Below are 20,635 nucleotides of genomic sequence, written 5' to 3'. Positions count from 1 at the left end.
ATATTTGTATTAATACACAAGCAAGGCTAGTGAGGGATAAATAAATTAGTATGTATTTCCAAAATTAAAATTAAATTATTCTACTAGGCTAAAACAAAATGTAAATAGTGTAAAAATATAAATAACTTATGAACTGTGTAAGTTCCTATGGTTTAGCTCGGTCCTTCTTTGAATCTTCTGACTTGCCGTATGTTTTTCAGCAGCTGTATGACTTCCAGTTGCCGTGATTTAGTAACCTTATTTTATATTTAAAGCGTAATCTAGGATAACTTTGAAAATCTATTTAGTTAGAAGTTTTTCGTTGGTTAAATAGTTATAAACAGTTGTCGAATCGAAAAGCTTTAATCTGGCAGCGTTAGATTACTAATCGGTTTGATGTTTTAGTACAACCCCACATTTGCACCTCATAGGTCTAAATATGCTTTAAAATTGACTGATCAGTACAGTTTTTTGATATTGAATGTGATCTGCACTGCCTTTTATCTAACATGACAAATTTAACAATGATGATTGCTATTCATTGCTTTTAAGCAAACGGTCAGAAACGATAGCTGAAAAGCATTTACAAGTTCAAAACGATATGTTCAGGGATTCTCCAATAGCCATTTATATTTTAATCAAAATAGAAAAAGCTATTCTAAAGGAAACTCAGAAGAATTTAAGAGGTTGAAGAAATCAACTAATATATAATCAGAGAGTTATCTTAACAATCCCATTACATATGTAATTGTTTACGTTTATGTCTAGACACGTAGTTGTTTTGCAATATAAGAGGTTAATTGAAAAGTACCCGGTCTGACACATAGATGGGGCTAGTAGAATTAAATCCATATGTTTTTTAGTTAGCCCTAACTCTCAAAAGAAGCGTGTATAAATTTGACAGCTGCCGGATCATTAGTCTGTGAATTATAGCATTTTGGGTGAACCAACTTCTGTTATTGTGAAAAAATTAATATAAAGGAATTTGGCGTTTTGATAAAATAATGCATTTTGAAGGGAAACATACAGTTGAAGCAAAAACTTGGCTTGAAGCTGAGTTTCTGGGCACTGCCCCAGGAAAATCAACCATCAAGGTTTGGTATACTAAGTTTAGACGTGGTGAAATGAGCACCGAAGACGGTGAACGCAGTGGACGCCCAAAACAGCTTGTTACCGACAAAAATATTTAAAAATTCGACAAAATGATTTTGAATGGCCCTACATTGAAATTGAATGAAATAGCAGACACCCTAGAAATACCAACTGAACGTGTACATCATATCATTCACGAATATTCTATGAGAAAGCTCTGTACAAAGTGGGTGCCGTGCGAGCTCACTTTCGGCCAAAAACAACGACAAATAGATGCTTCGGAGCAGTGTATGAAGATGATCAAACGTAATAAACCAGAGTTTTTGCGTCAATATGCGACAATGGATGAAACATGGCTCCATCATTTCACTTCGAGTGGACTGCACACCATGAACCCGCTCCAAAGCGTGGGAAAACGCAATAGTTGGCGGGCAAGGTTATGGCGTCTGTATTTTGGGATGCGCATGGAATAATTTTCATTGACTACCTAAGTAAGGACCATTAACAGCAACTATTGCATAGCGTTACTGGACTGTTTGAAGGACGAAATCGCCAGAAACGGCCGCATTTGAAGAGAAAGAAAATACTGCTTCACCCAAAGACAATGTATCGTGCAACAAGTCAGTGAAAGTGATGGCAAAAATCCATGAATTGGGCTTCGAATTGCTTCCTCCTCCAACATATTTTCCAGATCTGGCCACCAGCGATTATTTAGTGTTCTCAGATCTCAAAAGAATGCTCGCTGGGAAGAAATTTTCGTCGAATGAAGAGATGATCACCGAGACTGATGCCTATTTTGAAGAAAAGGATAAATCGTACTACGAAAATGGTATCGAAAAGTTAGAGGATCACTATAATTAGTGTATCACCCTTGAAGGGAATTGTGTTGAATAAAAAGAGCTAATTTTGCCAAAAGAATGTGTTTTACTATGGAAGGCCCGGGACTTTTCAATTGACCCTTATATATCTTTGTAATACTATACTAGTGAGCTCCATTTTTGTTAAACTATGTTCAACTAGAGATCCGATTTACAAGGTGAGATCCAAATCGGAGCTCGGGCTGTAATCCCCGTTTTTTTTTTAAGTGATTCGGAGTATATACGGTCACTCACTCTGTTACTTGTTACTCTGTTACTCTTGTTACTGGAGCTCACTTTGTTAAAAGTTTAACATTTATATACAGATTATGGTTCGAGAGTTGACCGTAAGGAGTCCAACCAACAATATATAGACTCCATACAAGGTGAGCTCCGATATATATGGCGACATCGCGCGAGAATAGTGTGGCTATATGAAATGTAACAACTGAAATATGAAATATATACAAACTATTCATAATATGAAAGCCTCATAGGGAGCCGATTGTTTTGTGTTATTAATTTGTATCATTCCGTACCGAAATGAATATTGATAAAACCCATTGGGTTGAATTTATATTATTTTAAACTTAATTATAATGTAACATTAGTGTATAAAATAGAATTAATTAACATAGTTGGTATCGATTGACAGCTTATAATAATTTTCATACTGAAAACTTTTGATTATAGAATATTTTATGATATGGTAAATACAAACTGAAAATATAACAGAGACGAAAATGAATAATCCAGTATGTAAACCAATAAGCATAAAACTGTTACATACAATTAGTAAATTAATTTTAAGGCATATTTGTATGGGAAGAGAATATTAAAGTTAAATATAAAATAAGTTCTTAATTAAATAAATTATTAATTTAGAATATGACAATGTCAATAAAGACATTTATATATGATTTTGATATAATTATAGCATAATTAAAGATTAAGAATATATTCGTGCTTAACAATTTAAGTGATTCTTCTGGTATTTCTTTTACAATATTTAGTAATTGTTAATAATATATTCATAAATTATGATTAATACAGTTTAATTTTTTTTAAATAGTTTCATTATTTGTTATATCATAATTATTTGTTATAACTGTTAACCTTTCTCTGTTATAAATTTTTATGTTATTTATATGTATCTAAATATGTGTCTATCTAATTCCTGACTATCCCAATTTAAACTATTAGTTGCACACATAAACCGCCCTAAATATAAGCTGTTCTAAGTTTAATATTTTATTTTTGTTTTACAGTTGAAAAAACTGAATTTTTTTTACAAAATGTATAATATTAATGGATAATAATAGTAATTATATATAAATCATGAAATATTTATTTTTAATTATACACAAGTTTTCTGTATATATATATATATATATATATATATATATATATATATACTAATGTCTGTTTAAACCGCTATAAAACCATTTTATTTGCTTTGCGTTAAATTAACATGCGTAATATATTATTAATATAATATTTTTATAAAGCTTTGTATTTAGTTACGTTAAATTTCGACCTGTCCGTGGATTTTCCGATGCTGATATATTAAACAAATAAAATTTAAAGAGTATTATTAAATTTTTACGGTTAGCGTCGTTGTAATGTCCGTTTTATTGTTTCATGTAAATTAAAATTGATGTTTTTATGCATTCACCATAATAGATAATTTCAATAAACGACCACTGTAAAAGTCTATTAAAATATTTAGTGCACGTTAAGGTTTTATATTTACAACATAAACATTTTGTTTTATTTAATGTTGTTTATGGAATTATATACTTGCATTGATTTCATATACGATAGCAGGCTGACAATAATTCAGACATTCTTGTAGAATACAAATAAAACAAGAGGTAAAATCGGAGAAAAATATAAAGAATAAACTATTACTTAAACTATCCCGGGCTTGATATATAGATGACGCTACTGTCTAACCTTTCTAAACCCAACCTAGTGCTTTTACCTTCAAATGGCTCTTGTCAAAATTCATGAAGATCCGCCATTTAGTTGGACTAAACTATCTAATGTGTTATAATTAACTATTCTTGCTAATCTGTTGTTTTGTTTGTTACTGGTTTCGTGTCAATGCTTCATTAACCGACTTCAAAAAAATAGGAGGTTCTATGTTCGGCTATATATATTTTTTAATGTGTTTGATTTCTGCATAAATTATGAATAGATTTTCGATTTTTTTTTATATTTGAAAGAGTACACTTCCAAGGTGATCCCAATGAAAACAAGTCACAATCTGATGGAAGGAAAGGGGGGGAATCGAGGGAAACCCACAAATTTCAAAGGCACGTACAGAGATTTTACATATTTTTTTCTTTAAAATAATCAGATATTTGTGTATAATGTTACTGCTGAACTGATGTAACGGAAGCCCGGAAATCGTTCGATTTGCATTTTAAACACTAACAATATCATATGAGAAGCCGTAGAAATAATGCATGTAACTGCTTCTATGGTGTAGCGGTTAGCGCTTACAGCTCACACTCGGATGTTGCGGCCCGACCGCTACTTTCCAGATGTTATTAAAGCATTATAAAAGTTTTGGAGGCCGCTGTTCCATTAGTTTTTTTTTACAAATGCAATGCAATAGAAAATATAAAATTACTTTTACTTAGCCAACAACAAATATCATTTTAAATACACTATACTTCAGGGGACTATGCAGACAGTACAAGATACATATCTATGTAAGTAAATTTATCAGTAAGAAGGTTTTACCCCTACCCAAAATGACATTCTAGTAAATATTCAGTGCGCTATTTGGAGCTGCCTTTCTGAAACCGTGCTACAAAAATTTCAAGTTTCAAACCATGTGGAATAACTGTGGTATCCTACTATAACACTTCTATAACGAATTCTAACCTGAATAGTTTTTCGCCGCCGATTCCAATTAAATTCAATGATTTGTTTAAAAATGGGCTTAGTAATACCTTTTATAATATTATCTGGGAGGAAAAAATGGAAAAACATGGAATTTTAGAAAAAAGAAGTCGTATCTGGAGTACTTAAAATATCCATCTCGGTCACGGAAAGGTTTAGTGGCTTATTTGGTCGATATGTGATAATGGATGAAATATGGATCTGATTCAAGAAGATCGTCACCTGAGTGGAGAACAGCCATCCAAAGCCTCAATAACTGGTCACGGCATACCTTTTCTAAAATCATTAATAGAAAATAGTACATGACGTTGTCAGACCGACGAATAAATAAAATACGACCTCATTAAAAAAATCTTTATACCCGAGACCATGTATTGTATCATAAGTTGCTGAAAATACTGGTCAAAGTGAACGAATTGTTTTCTTACCCACAGTACGATTCAGATCCCACCCGAGTGACTATTGACTGTCTGCAGATCTCAAAAGAATACTTCTAAAAGATCGTTGGGCTGAATGTGTTACTCGAAGGGGAGTATAGTAATACTTGTAGTTGAATTTGGCTAAAGATGTATTGTTTTATTAGTTTTTCCTAGGATTATTCAGGTTTTTAAACTATATTTTAATTTTTAATACAGTCGCCATTGATATTCGCCAATATTTCTCACAAGTTTTGAATTCGCCAGTGAAATTTTATTCCGACTTTTCTGGCTTCTTATCATTTGTTTCAGTCGCTACAGAACCATTTTAATGGTGTTAAACTGGTTTCAAAAAATAGTTGGAAATATCATTTGGTGACAGAAATATAGATTCTCCAATCTTATACAAGCTAAAATGTATATGTTAGATTATGTTATACCACTTCGCTATAAAAAACAATACTTTGTTATATTGTTATAAGTAATAAAATTCCTTCAAACGAGACTGACAAATACCGAAATTTAAAAATCCGAAAGCGGCTTGTGTCATGGTTTTTTTACATATTAATTGGAGAGCTTCCTTGTACTTTTATTGGATTGATCGGTGTTGGATTGAACAGAGTCGAACAAAAGTAAAAATCTCTGCTGAATATAAATCAAGATGATACAAAATTTATTCGTGTTTTCGCCAGTCACGTAAATTCTTAATTTTTTAGTAATTCTGGCGGGCAAATGAGATATATTTGAAATGGAAAAAGCTATATTGTAGAAATGATGAATTGTTGGGTTACAATAACACGCACCTTGGACAAGTCATAAATGAACTATAGAGTTGAATAATTCGGAGATGAAGTTTAATACATAAACCTAATTGGAAATAATTAGTGTACAATTAAATAAATATTGGCAGGCGTTATTTTTCGGTATAATTATGCCCAATACTGATTTCCATTCAGTCCCTTCCTTGAATACAGTTATGTCATTATTATATTATACATATATATTACAATAGTTGTAATGTTTTTCCTGAAAAAAAAGCCATTACTTCTTTATTTGATGAAAATCTTTTTCTATAAAAGATTTTTTTGATGCGAGGGGAACAAGAAATTAAGTGAATATTTTTCCTTCTGTACCGGGCATATTCTAACAAAATTTGTAGGGTATATTGAAGGATCACACACCCCTATGCACTATCTAGAGTCTATCCAATAAAACAGTGGACTCCCGTCATCAAAATTGATGACATCCAAGCGTCGCAATATTGCCGCATCAACTTTGACTTTTAGCTTATTTTGGCTTAGTCATATAATAAAATTCAAATGTAAATGAAGTAAAGAAGCAAAACAATTTTATCACTTATTTTAACATTATAGTACATCTGATGCATATATCATTGAAAAGAGTTATAGAGTTATTTTATTGATATTTATATTGAACTCTTTTCCTCACCATATACGAGGCAGGGTGCTAGTTGCTTTTTTATGCAGTAGTATATCCTCAAGGCCTAATCTATCTAGTTAGCAATTTTATATCCAAGTAATGTATTTTGTTTTCATTAGAGAACGTACTTACCTTTCTATGTTTAGTTTTTGTTTTCTTCGTTGCTTTATTTCTGTCTCAAGTCACTGTATTCCTCCTTAGATTCTTCTGTTACTACCTATGTATTTTTCTTCATAATCAGTACATTATGTAAAATTACACACAAATATATCACACTCACTCACTATTCCCATTCTCATCATGCCAGCATTTCATCATAATCCCACATCCCGAAAGTTTTATTTAGACACCGTTCTTTTCTGAGTCATTGTTCAAGACAGTAATTAAACTCACTCTAAAACACTTGTTCACGATTTCACTATTTGTCAACTTCTTTTTCTTCTGTGTTTGATGGAGTTCATTCAGACCAGAGTTATAATACATATTATATATATATATATATATATATATATATATATATATATGTATGTATAGACAATGGCCGGTGGTCTATTAAAAAGTCTCTGTCCATTCCAGGTCGCGATAGCGTGAGTTTAGTGTTTAATTTCGATAAATAACGTATTATATTATATATATATATATATATATATATATATATATATATATATATATATATTCATTAAAAATTGTGCGCTAATAAAAAGTTGCTGTAATAAATCGCACAATAAATAATTCCATATCGCTGGAGATTATATAACCACTTAGACGTTTTCCATTTTAAAGTCGATCGTGACGTGCTGAGCAACCGTAAGCATCTTGTTCAAAGCATCCGTGCATTTTCTTTCAAGGTGTACAAGAGTTTTCTCTCAATTTCTCATTTTAAATCAGTTTAAGATGTATCTGCGGCACGAAAAAGTGTATGTTTGTAGCGCGTAAACGAAAGACTCGAATACAAAGTACTTCGTTATTTCTATTTTCCTTCTCTCGATAAAATTTATACTGAAGTGGGTTTTATAATAAAGTTTTACTGCTCATCCGCAGCATACGAATAGTTTTTTAATTAGCATTTAACGGACTTCAACTATGTCGATATATTATACAGGGTTTTTTTTCAGTGAAAGTTTCAATAAGATACATTTAGTGGAGTGTTATATTTCTGGAATATGAAAAAAGCAAATAGTTAAGCTGCGAATATATTTTTATTGTTTTTCACAGTATTCCCCACGATGATCGATATACTTTTGCATACGCTTAAACCAATTTTCAAAGCATCTATGCCATTCCGAATGAGGCATTTTCAAAACATGATTTTTGAACGCTTCAATAGCTACTTCGGGCGATGAAAATCGTTGACCACGCAGTTTATTCTTCACGGCTGGGAACAAAAAGCGGTCATTGGGTGCCAAATCAGGGCTGGATGGCGGATGACCCATCAATTCGAATTTTTGAGTGCTTATATAGTCTCTTGTTTGAGCCGACATGTGAGAGCTTACATTGTCATGATTGAGAACAATCCGGCGTCTCTTGTTTGTTTTTCTTATTTCACCGAAGACTTCTGGCAAACAAATGGTTCTGTACCAATAAGAATTTACAGTTCTACGATCCTCTAGGCCACCAATTTCTTTGAAGTGCTTCATTCGCGAACAACTTTTGTTGGATTTGATTCATCTTGGAACACCCATACAGTTGACTGCTGCTTACTTTCGGGCTCATACGAATATATCCATGCTTCGTCACCTGTGACGATTTTATAAACGTCTTTCGAAGCACCGCGATTGAATTTCTTAAGCATTTCTTTGCACCAATCGACACGAGCCTTTTTTTGAGCGATTATCAAATTGTGTGGGATCCAACGCGAACATAACTTTCGCACAGCTAAGTGTTCATGTAAAATCGCATATATGCTGGCGGAACTAATGCTCAGAGATGCCTCAATCTCACAATAGGTGACATGACGATCTTGCTTAATCATTTCGCACACAGCATGGATGTTGTCTGGTGCAATAACGGATTTTGGACGACCTTCACGAAACTCGTCGGACAGCAAACTACGACCACGATTGAGCTCACTAAACCAGCGATACACGGTGGTTTTTGATGGAGTTCTATCGTGAAAAGTTAAATTCAGTTGATTGATGCACTCTTGTTGTGATAATCCAGGTTGAAATTCGTAAAAAATGTTCACGATTGTGTTCACGATTCAGTTCCATTTTGGCCGATAATTGCCATGTTATTTCCTATTAGTTTCTATTTTGGGCCTATCTTGTAACAATATATATTTTAATTAATTAAATTGATATAGACAACTGCTGTAATTGATTTATTGGATTTTAGTAGCTTATTATTAGAAATATTGTTATATTGCTTCTTACTACACTAGACCTTGCTGATTGACCTGCTTGACAATATTTACAGAAAAACTTTATGGATATCTTGTATCAACCCGCGACTTTTTATGCTTGGGATTGTCATAGTACACCTATTTTTCATTGAGTTATACTTCGCATTTTCATTTCACTAACATATATCCAAGAACCTGATAAATATATTTCATTAAATCTTTTGTGGATGTGGATGCAATATCGAAAAGTACAATGGTATTTTATAAATAACAAGATTAAATAACAAACATATCAGCCCCTAAGATAAACTTACTGATGGTATAGTATAGTAAACAACCTTCGGATAACTTGAAGGAAAACTTATGGGAAAACAAGTAACGAATGATTGAAAGTTTTATGTATACGAGGGTCTTAGAGAGGTGCTTCTTTCTAATTAATGTTCCGAAGATATAGTGATTTGTTGAAGTAAGTAAATAATGGTATTTACGGACTAGTCTTTATGTAGAATTTATTAAAAGAAAAAATATTTGCCGAAGTTTTTAGTAATGCTCTTGAAAAAAGTAGATTGTGTTATGACGTGTTGTAAAATAATTCCTTAAACATTTTCATAACAAATGAGGACTATATTGCAAAATTTATCAATAAAAATGAATTTTATTAATACAAAGGAAATGTAAACTGTAGGAGACTATAGTCTGTCGTTCAATAAAAGTTTTAATTGTTATTTTTCTCAGAAATATTATAATCTTTTTATAAAAAAAATCAAAAAAGCTTTGATTCAAAATAAACTATATAATAACATATTTTTCAATGTAAAATAGTGTTAGATAATTGAAGAGATTATTATTTAGTGTTACAGTATTGTAAGATATTATTTACCAGTATTATTGATATGGTATTTGAAAAATTAGTAAACTCCCAACGTAGACGATCGATTAAAATGAAATTAGTGGTATGATAGTTATATAGACATAAATAATGCCTCTATAAAATATATTTATGAATAAAGCTGAAACCATCTATATAGTCAAGAAAGTTAGGAATAAAATTACTATACAATTATAAAAGACATACTTATTTACACATAAGTGTTTGGGTATTCTTATTATGAAATAAATGGTTTAGTTTAGGCACAAAGTTTTATTTAGAACATACATAATAAAAAAATTAAAATTAAAATATTACATGACAAACGTTAGAATACTAGAAGTAAGTTTAGTACTTAGTTAGTAGGTACCATATATATAAGTATAAACAGTAAATTATACAAGTATACAAGTTAACCAAACTGATCACAGTACAATTAACTACTTCTAGTACCAAGTTTTGACATTATCGGTAATACATTTACAGGTCCAGGTGTTTTCCCTAGTTTGAGAATCATTATTATTACTTGAGCTACTGTCCAGATACTAGGAAAAGAATTACTTCCTAATATAGTGTTGAATGTGAATGATAGCTCCTGTAATATATCTCCGGTTATTAGATCATATCCAGGTGCTTTTTACAATAAATTTCTCTGATTATTATTTGTTAAGTTTCTTTAATGACGAGTTTTTTTATGTGGCTACTTATTAATTTGAAATTCGTCATCTTTATGTAGCTCAGACTGGAAATGTTTTAAAGATAATTTTTAAATACGTTGAGAAGATGTCGACCTTTTCTTTGTTGCTTCTAGCCCAATAATTTTCATCAATTCTAACGGGAGGGTTATGCTGTTGGGGTCTTTTGAGCTTTCGTGTTGCCTTCGACAATAAATACTCTGTAGTGTCATTTGGTGTCATATTTTCTAAGTTTTCCTGAATGCCTTGGTTTTGTTCATTTTAAATCTACTTTTTCAGCTCTTTTTTTGCTAAATTAAATTCTCTTTTATTTTCTTCAGTTCTTTTCCAGAATTGTATATGATGTGTGTATATTTTTTTTAGAAATGTTTTGCTCTTTGTAGTCGCAATATATGCTGCTTCCCCCTTATTTTTTGTAATATTTATTTTTTTTATATTTATTGATGTCTAATTGTTCTTTAAATAGCGGCCAGTTAGTTATATTATTACACAGAGAAGGGGTATATCTCTGAAGATAATTTTTCAAGAAAATGTTACCATTATTGGTGAATGACCAGAAGACAAATCGAAACATGATTCTGCCTGATACTTTTTTATCAATATTTCTCGTGATACAGTAGTCTATAGTATTGCGATTTTTTTATCTCTATCTGATGGCCGATATGTAGGTTTTCCAGTAGATATATGTTGTAAGTTATCTAATTTCATCACTTTCAGCAGCTCCCTACCTTTTGAAGTTTCTATCCTTGATTCCCACATGTTTAGCATTGTAATCTCCCCGGCAATAAACCTATAACCTAGCGTACTAAAAAACGCTCAAAAATGTTCCGATTTATTATTATGTTTAGGTGGGCAATAAACAGCAGGCAATGTTATTGGTCCATGGCTTCTTCTAAAGTTATGCTGGTTGCTTGCAGGTAATCTTAGTCGAATTTTTCTTTTTCAAAATATTTTATAGCCTCTCAAATGTTTATGGCTGTCCTCCATGTGCTTTTTAATCTGGTTGTTTTGTATGACAAAGATTATATTTAGGAATTTTCAGATATCTTTTTCTGTAAAATACGTTTGGGAAACCATCACAGTATCAATATTGTGTTCAATTAGGAACATTTTTGGCTCCCTAGCATATTGTTGGAGGCCATTGGCATTCTAGATGGCGATTTTGTACTTTATTTTTTTAGTCATTAGGGAAGTTTGGTTACAATAGTGGTGAGTATACTAAGCATATACCCATTTGCTCCATTAGATTAGTCATCATGCTTTCCAATTTAGTGTTGTTGCTACTAGTTTCAGTAGATTGTGGTGTGGTTTATCGACCATCAAACAAAATTATTAAACATATTATTTTTAATTATCATACATATATACATCTGGTCGGATCTGAGAACAGGAATTAATTGTTGGGGGCCACATCTGGAGAATGCGGTAGATGAAGAAGCAATTCGAAGCCTAATTCATCGATTTTTATCATTGTTTCCATTGACTTGTGATACGATGGATTGTCTTGGTGAACTTACTTTTCCTTTAAATGCGGCCGTTTTTTCGGCGATTTCGTCTGTTGATGGTCCTTCCTTTTTCAAGATAGTCAATGAAAATTATTTCACGCGCATTCCAAAATAGAGATGCCATAATCTTGCTAGTCGACTGTTGCGTTTTCCCACACTTTGGAGCGGGTACATGGTGTGCAGTCCACTCGGAAGACTGTCGATTAGACTTCGGAGTGAAATGATCGAGCCATGTTTCATCCATTTCAGTCACATATCGACGCGAATACTCGGGTTTATTACGCTTGATCATCTTCAAAAGCTGCAACGAATCATCAACTCGAGCTCGCGCGGTTATTCAAAATCATTTTGTGGATTTTTTAAATGTTTTCTTCGGTAACGACTTCTTTTGGGCGTCCACTGCGTTCACCATCTTCGGTGCTCATTTTACCATGCCTAAACTTAGCATACCAATCCTTGATTTTTGATATTACTGGGCCAGTGACCAGAAACTCGGCATCAAGCCAAGTTTTTTCTTCAACTGTATTTTTTCTCTTCAAAAATCAATATTTTACCAACATGCGAAATTCCTTTTTATCCATTTCTCCGACAATAACAAAAGTTGCTTCACTCAAAATACTATAATTCACAAATTAATGATCCGAAAACTTTCAAATTTATACACGCATCTTTTGAAAGTTAGGGCTAACTTAAAACATATGGATCTAATTCTAGTAGCGCCATCTATATGTCAGGTCGGGGACTTTTCAATTGACTTGTTATAATGTATAATATAATATAATATATAATATATGAAAGCATCATCTTCGACTGTATATATTCTCTTATATAGACTATAACAAAGACTGGGGTGAAGAAACAGAAATAGAGACTGAAGTTTTACAACTAAGCGCCTATATTGGCACCAGTGTAGTTGATGCTAATGTTTTGTCCAATTGGAAAGGAACAGTTTATTATATAACGGAAATTAAATTATGATATAAAGGATATTTTAACCATATTTAATTAAATGTAATACTATGGAAATAAAACATATTTTTTACCTATCTAAAAAAATCTTCGCTGAGTTTGGATCTCATTTCATCGAGTTTCAATTACGATGTTCCTCATTCCTGTGGTCTTTAGTTCATCTTATCGCTGGCTACAGTAGACTTTTCGTTCCACATCAAACAGAAAATCTACATAAGGAAACCAGGAAATGGATATCGATAAGACCCTTTTGTATTTTACTGCCGTGATGATTGGTATCAAGATGGATTAAATCAATAAAAGGGGTCTCAGGCTTATTATTCACGGCCTTATTCATGCTAAGTATTATTTCTATTAAAATAAGTTATTATAATGGTTGAAATGTGTTTGATTAATGTTGTAAATTAAAACAATTGTTTGATATTTTATAAGGAAATGTACATTTTGGGGATAAATGGTTTATAATTCTGTAATATTTTTCTATGCTTTTGTTTTCTATGCTAGTTTGGTTGGTACAGTCGATAAGACGATAGGATGGTCACCCTACTGTTGCGATATTCGCGCTGGGACATTGTCGTAAACGTATGTTTATGTTTGCTTATAATTGTGAATGTTCAATTGGTAAGAATACAATATCAGACAAAAGTAGTGAATGGGTTTATTGCCAAGAACTGTGGTTTTGAGTCCACATTAAAAAGGATGAGGTGGAGAGAGTTTTTTGAAATATTGCATTGGAAGTAATGTTTTACATGCTCAATATACAACTGTGAAGCGCAATATCAGATTTATTAAAACAGATTGAAAAATAGAGAATCGCAAAGGTTTCCAAATGTTTATTATCTTAATTATTAAAGAGCTGGGAAAGAATATTATATTGATATTTAAATAAGTGATGTATTATTATTATAAGTTAAATATTAAATGATTCTTTATTAATTTATTTTAACTCTTTATTAGAGTTGGACTGTAATATTCTGTGTGGAAAATTGTTTACAAAAGCTGGTCATTGCTCTTTGCTAAAAAGATATACACCATATGTATGAGATACTAATTTTGTTTGGTTTGAACTTGATATCCCATGTTACTCTTTTTAGTTAATCAAGATATATTTTGTCAGCTGCGTTACTCAAAATTGATTCACAGTACTTACAACTTTGATCAAAGAATAACAAGGCTTGTACAAATACTTCTTCTTTCCTGTATGTGACACATTTAGTCAATATTATTTTAAATTAATGATATATTTAAGAATTGGTACATAATTTTATTTTTAACTACAATAGTAAAACAATATTTATAAATTACGAAATGTTTTTGAAATGCTTACAAAAAACTGTATCCAATTAATGAAAGTTATTTCTGTACTGAATGCAATTTATTATAAAAATATATTCGAGTGTTTAATAGCATGGATATTGACTGAAAAATATATTGGATATGCATGAGATATTGCTTCAAATTTTCATGTCTATATGCTGTAATAAATAATTACTCGACAGTTAGTAAATGAAAAACATTTATGTTCCAATAAATACTTTTAATTGTCCGTTTCCCTTGCCTTTAATTAATGACAGTAAAACGTTGCTTGGGTTTAATTTGACAATTTTCATAGTGGAAATATGAATATAAATTTTTACAAGAATTTTTAACTGCCTGTCAAGAATGTTTCATAGAAAGTTTCCATTATTCATTAGAGCTCATAAATAATAGTCTGAATATTATTTGTCCCAAATATTATAAGACGGTTTTTTTACGCCATAAAATACGACGGTGGATTACGCAAATACCAAATTGTATCAATTTGTTGTTGTATAGTTTAAAATATTATGAGTGGAAGCAAGTTAATTTTTAATACAGTTGTAAATAATGCCAAGATAACACAATATCGAGGTTAAAAGTTTTATACTTTTACAATTTTCTGAGTCTGAAAATCGATCTGTCATAGTTGCACACTTTTTCAAGTAGTTATTTAACATTATTGCATCTTTTTCTATGACACCGCCTTTTCTTGTCGTATCTCGTAACATATTATTAAAGAGTGATAAATAGTTTTATTTATAATTTTCTTTTGTTTTTATTTTTTGTTTTAGAAAAAAAATCATTTAATTTTAAAAGTTACGTAATGACGCACCGATCTTAAAATAACAACTAATTACTGAATATTTAAGTAGGAATATGACAAGAATATTATAATTGATATTCATATTAATTTATATCTCTTTCATTCTTTCCAAGTTAGAAGGAAAATAAGACATTACACATAGAGTTCATGTCATATTAAAAATATATCCGTTATTTCTTTTGCTATGTTCAAGTAAATAATGTCCACCAAGATGTATCAACAATAATAATTTTGTAGCTCTACCCAGACAGATAGTGTCTGTTAATTTGCAGATTCATTATTTTGACTACGAAAATCTTGATGATAATATTTCCGCCATCTAACCAGGTTTTAACTAGTTTTTCTCTTGTTGTTAAGTTAAAATGTTACCAAGCAGTATCAGAAATCATAAATTCAGAATTCTCGTTAACCTGTTTTAAGATTATTTAACATTTATCATATTATTTATAAATAATTTCATTGTGATTAAAGGATTTATTTCTCGATTCATCGATCGCATTCATTTCTTGTAACCTCAAGATTTCTGAATTATTACCAGTTGACAGATGTCGCTCTATAGAAAAGATTTTTAATGACAAAACAATTTAATGTTCATAAAAATATGATATTAAACTTACAATCAAATATATATGATAACGTCATATTTCCACAAAACCACACCCTTAAAATCATGTAAAATCTACGGAAATTTCCGAATTATTCTATTATAAATTAACAAACACTAAATGAAAAGACTAGATTACGTAAGTCATTATGTAAGTAATAAGCAACTAAAACTCTAAAAGTTTTAAAAAATCAACTTCACTAGAATTAAGTAAAAGTTCCCATTGCATCCAATGCTGGTTTCTTTCTAAGTTTATTACACATATATCCTAGAGCATTAAAATGCCCACTCGAGCTCGATGGAAGTTGGACGAAAGATCTTCAGTAAATGTTTATAAATTTGTTCCAAATTATGAATCTTACTTCAAAGAGATTAACTTCTTGTATAATAAATTTACTAAAATTTAGTTCTGTAAATGAGTTTGCAGGAAATAATACTTTAAGAGTATTTTCGATTTATAGCTGCAATTTTTCTTTAAATGATAAACCAGTTTACAGATGGCTGACGTGATATTCTGATTTAAGTATGATATTTCTAATATTTCAGGTACTATTTCGCCAGCTTTCTATATTGTCATGAAAATTTAACCAAACTAAACACATTTCAATTAATTCTGTCCAGTACGTTAAATGCTATTAGTTTCCTATTACTCTATTTATAAAAATTATACCAAGCTGTTATAAGTCATAGAGTATAAAACAAGCTAAAGGAATCTTTAAGGAACAAACGTCCTAAAGCATCATGAATAATATCAACAATATTATTAATGTTGTTTTTTTGGATACATGATAATAGCTGATCCATCAGTCTCTCAATAAATTATCAATGTACTTCTATCGACCTATTCGTGAGATAGAGTCCCAAACAATCGACAAAAACTGTACCTGTTATTTAGCAAGAATTGATTTACAGACTGCTGGTAACATTCATGTAAACAAAATTGATAAATCCTTTGTTTCAATTCAACTGGTTTTTAGAAAATTCTTTTGTAGCTATAATGAAGTCTGTTGCCGCCTACCCTATATTTAGAAGTGTAATTTTAACGAAGTTATCTAAAATTCAATAATGGATGGCCCATCATCCTATTAAACATATTCTACGATCTCTATCAAAAAAAAAACTGATTTATTGGTTGCTGCGTTTGGTCTAGCATATGTTTTTATTCTTTTTAGAATTTTTCATAAAAATTCGACATATATACTAAGTTTTTCCTTTCTTTATTTATTATTCATCTTTTTGTGTGTAGACATAATAACGAGAGAATATTTTAAATACATCTGAATCTGTAATATGATATACTCCATGTACTAAGATTATCTAACAGTGTCGTTTTATGGCTGAATACATTATGTATGCCATAAGGGACGGTTTCTCACTCGCATTTGTCAAGTTTGTTCTTGTCCTCCCTACGTGGAGGGCGCGAGAAACAAGATATAAAAAATTGGAATGCTGCGTCACGATCACTTACAGAAATTGCAGCAATTTATATGGATTTGCGAGTTTTTTGTGTTCTACGCGTTATATGTCGAATTTAGTAATCACTTTTATTGAATAAAATAAATCCACGTCGCAAAATAGAATGTTTAATAGGCTTCATTTGACAATTTTGTCAATAAAAGTGATGACACAGGCATTTTTTTTAAATAAAAAATAAATTAAATGTTTTGTCAACTTTTTTATGAAATGAAATATATTTAACTATGCCAATTTAAATTAGTGGGCACAGTGGTAATAGTTTCCATAATTTCTAACTTACAGAGCTCCATTTTTTAATGGTATTTGCGAATATTTTTTGTTCATTTTATTGACAACATATTAAAAATTTTATCAATCTAAAATATCTATCTCTAAGTTAATATAGGAATGCCTTCTGAATAACACTTTCTAAATTTAAATGGTATATATACTATCCTCCATCATCCTGTAGGTGAATATTTTCGTTAAGTCGATTAATATATAGATTTTAAAAATTAGGTATGAAAATTAATACACGAACAAAATATTATTAAAAGCCATATCGCAAACTCACAGTCAAATACAAACAAATTTTATTAATCCATTTATTTTTTATTGTATTTGGATACAACCGGCAGAATTATGGCTAACTCTGTGACATCCTCATTGATTTTCTGTGTGGCAATATTCAATTGCTTCATTACTTTTCAGATTCGATGGTCGTGATTACTGCGGTTTTCGTTTTTCGCTTGATCGCTCGTTGAAGTGGACACTTCAAGCTTGTTCAGATAAATAAATTTGCATAAGGAAACCAGGAAACAGATTTTGGGTGGAAATCCTCTTCTATTGTATGTATCTGGGTCAATTGATATTAAGATTTACAAAATTAGTAAAAGCAAAAGGAGTCGTGATGATGTTATATTTATGTGAAATATTTAAAAATATGTCAATATTAGATTATTGCATAAAGTCAAAATTCAATGTTGTGTAATTAATATAAAGATAATTGTAGTAATTACAATATGCCATAATATACTACCTCCCATAGATTATTATAAAAAAAATTCTCGATTACATAAAGATTTTGGCAAAACTAACGCCTCAGGATGTCCATCAACCACCGGTACCATTCAGCAAGCCTGAAACATAAGCATCAGAAATCTAGTGGAATATGTCATAGACTTCGTGTTCACTATTGTGTGGCGAGAGTATTATCAACTATTAATTACCATAGATAACGATCAGATGAATTGAAAGTTAATAGTACCCTAGATACTACCCAAATTCATGTAGATTATTCTTTTGAAATTTCATATACAAACAAAAATATATACATCAATTTTTCCATCTCGTAATTTATCACGTCAGCCTTGGTGTTAGAACGTCCATTTTGTCAAGTGCACTTTAACGTTTTATGTCGATATGTCGTGTATGGAATTATGCTTTTTTCAAATATTTTAAAATGCTGCATTTGGTTGACATTAATCGATAGGAACAGTTTGCAGCTAATGCCGTTCTATCTAACAACTACTTTATATTTCCATGACAGCTCCTCCTTTTATTTTCAGTTTGTTTATTCCCACGTATAAAATTGATTTATATTAATAAATTAACCCAGTTATGCCTGACAATATTTTTTCCAATTTTTTTTTTAATTTTTTAAATTTTGGTGTAAATAAATAGTTTTTACATTATACTAATGAAAATTATAAAATAATATATTATTTTAGAAAAAAATGGGTGTTTTTTTAAACGTACATTAGGTATTTGAGCATACTAAATAATTTTTAAAAAACGGATATGAAACATTATTTATTTCTTTACATTACATTATTTAGAAATTATATTATTATTTATTATTATTATATATTAGTATTATTACAGTAAATATTATCGCCCAGTATAAAACGCCAGAAAATAAATGTGTATGCAATACTCATAAAAAACCTAACTTCATTATGTTTTAATACCCTAGAAATATTTTAATTAACAAAGTAATATGAAAACTTGCTCTACAAGCTTTAGGTCAATTGGATGCATCATTTTTCCGAGTACCACAAAAAGAAAGCAATTTTTTCAAAACAGTTCACTTGAAAAGTAATTTGCAAAGAATGTAAGTACTAAACAGGTGATTTTTGAACTAGTTAGCAAGTGACACCAGCTAGTATATTAAATAGTTTGTTAAAACGAACAGTAGGTATATCTGGGTTAATGAAATTACTTAGCATTTTGTGCATTAGTCACTTTAAACAATTCATTTACTCAAAAATATTCAACTAGTCACAAATTCATATCTTTATTAGTTAAAGTGAGTTTAAGTTACTTTTTTAGCTTTTTATTATATTACGAATGTACCATTTAAAGAACACTTTTTAGAAAATATTTTGTGATAAGAAGCTGACCAAATAGAGCTGGATTAAGATAATGTTCAGCTAAGTAGATAACTGGCGAGTGGGCTGGCCAGGGAAGATATTTGATGATATTCCAATGCTCCTCAAACCAAAACTGAGCCTTCTTGGGTGTGTACATAGGCGCATTATCATATTGGAATACAATAATGTTTGGCAGCAATATGCTAGATATAGTAAGAACTTCATTATTGATCCATAGATTCATTCATTCGCAGTAATCTGGTCAGTGACGTGAATTAGAGGATTAGTTGAATACTACGTTATCGTCGCCCAAATCATAATGGAACCACCTCCATGTTTAACTGTAAGAAGCAGGTAGTTCAGATTGCAGACTACTTTTGGGATTCCCCATACATAGACCCAGGAGTTTGTAGGAAACAATGTAAACGATGATTTAATGGACCATATCATATTCTTTATATAATGTGTCCAAATTTAGTTATCATTGCACCACTTGTCTCGCAGCTTAGCGTTGGCTTTGGTTATAAAATATTTCCCCTGCAGGTATTAGATTTGACTATACTTTGCCATTAATACAATTGTTACAAATACAATGCTTAATATGAAGTTGATTTAGTTCAATATTTATAAACTAACGATAATCTAACACTTTTCCTCTTCTTGTTGATGACGCTATTTTGCTATACTGTTGTTTCCACAACTCTGTTAAATGAAGATTCTGTGGAATTCTGTTGTTGACTGAGAAAGTTGTCTTCTGTTTTCACCTGTCTACTGAGAAATTTCATAGTTTAAAATCACAATAGTCTTCCATGATATCGAAATTGGGATATACTTCGTCTCCAACTTTGGGTCTTCACCCCCATCTTGTTAAGAATGATGTAAGGAACTAATAAACTAGGCCCATAAACTATATTGCCTTTCTAGCAGACTTATTTCAAATGCTTATTTTATAAGATGTTAAATCGGTCCGTACTACTCTACGGATGCGATGTCTACCAGGTGAAACG

This window comes from Rhynchophorus ferrugineus, unplaced genomic scaffold, assembly GCF_030347505.1.
Source record: "Rhynchophorus ferrugineus isolate W39M unplaced genomic scaffold, kcgeb_rfMv2 rfM7, whole genome shotgun sequence".
Taxonomy (NCBI): domain Eukaryota; kingdom Metazoa; phylum Arthropoda; class Insecta; order Coleoptera; family Curculionidae; genus Rhynchophorus; species Rhynchophorus ferrugineus.
This window is presented reverse-complemented; position numbering follows the sequence as displayed.